The sequence below is a fragment of the Lactuca serriola genome, chromosome 6 (genome assembly GCF_051521515.1).
Source record: "Lactuca serriola cultivar US96UC23 chromosome 6, Lser_US96UC23_V15, whole genome shotgun sequence".
NCBI classification, from domain to species: Eukaryota; Viridiplantae; Streptophyta; class Magnoliopsida; order Asterales; family Asteraceae; genus Lactuca; species Lactuca serriola.
The window spans coordinates 28,576,826-28,577,977 of record NC_136413.1 but is presented as its reverse complement, the minus strand read 5'-3'; the positions used below and the strand labels follow the sequence as shown (position 1 = coordinate 28,577,977).

Genomic DNA, 1,152 nt, shown 5'->3' with positions numbered 1-1,152 from the left:
ATAAAAAGATGGATAAAACCGTAGAATAATCAAACACACCAAATAAATCACCTTTCAAGAATCTCAAATCGGTTTTTAGTAAGAATAAGGGAAAGCAAGTGGGAGAATAAAATAAAACCCCGAAAGACAAAAGCATTGAGAATAATCCTACGTGAAAGGACGATGATTACGAAACTGACAAGGAAGAAGGAAACAACGAATTAGAAAAAGAAAGCGAACCCGACAACATCATGGCGGACATTACCGACATTTCCATGGTGGCATACAAGAAAAGAATTAGTGACGAGACCGATCTGGGGCTTATGCAACCAACCATTCTAGTCACTGCCACATTTGAAGTCAAGGGGCACATCCTAGTTGCGCTAAAAGAGATTCCATTCACCGGAAAGGATCATGAAGATGCCTATAAACATCTTGATGAAGTAAACGACATCACTGACTACTTCAACATTCTAAATGTTCCACGCAAAACGGTGTTGTTGAGAATGCTTTTGGTCACCTTCAAAGGTGTTTCCAAGGACTGGTTGAAGGCACTTCCCCCCCCCCCCCCGGCACAATCACTACATGGGCAAAAATGTGTGATGAATTCTTGGAACAATTTTGCCCACCCTCGAAGGTGGATAAACTTAAAAAGGCCATAACCAACTTTGAGAAACAAATGGGTGAGTCGCTATTTGAAGCATGGGAGCGCTACAAGGGACTACTTCGAAATTGCCCTCAAAACGATCTTAATGTGCAACAAGAAGTTTCCATATTTTATGACGGGGTAAATGTTACGACAAGGCAACTCTTTGATTCTTAAGGATCATTAACCAAGAAGAATCATACTGAAATTATGGAGCTTATTGATGAATTTTCTAAAAATTCGAGAGAGTACCACAACCTGCAAAATGATGTAGCAAGGGGTCGGCAAATTCAGCACTGGAGGACATGTCAGCCGTCTTGGCAATGCTACAAACTATGGATAGGAGGATGAATAAAATGGATCAACAATCCTTACTATGCGAGTGGGGTGTGAAAACTGTAATGGGTCGCATCTAACCAAAGACTGTGATCTTGATGAAAATGGAAACCGAAAGGTTCAAGCTTTCTACTCAAGCGGTGATCGATATGACGAATATTAGAGAAGGCCCAAGAAGAAATAGTTACCTT

At 40.8% G+C, this 1,152-nt stretch overlaps 1 non-coding gene across 1 annotated transcript; it reads right to left on the bottom strand.

Moving 5' to 3' along the window:
* Positions 1 to 622: 622 nt before the first annotated feature.
* Positions 623 to 729, bottom strand: LOC145060619 (small nucleolar RNA R71). The gene has a single exon (XR_013686836.1). It is a non-coding gene; the product is annotated as a small nucleolar RNA R71 (small nucleolar RNA).
* Positions 730 to 1,152: the final 423 nt, after the last annotated feature.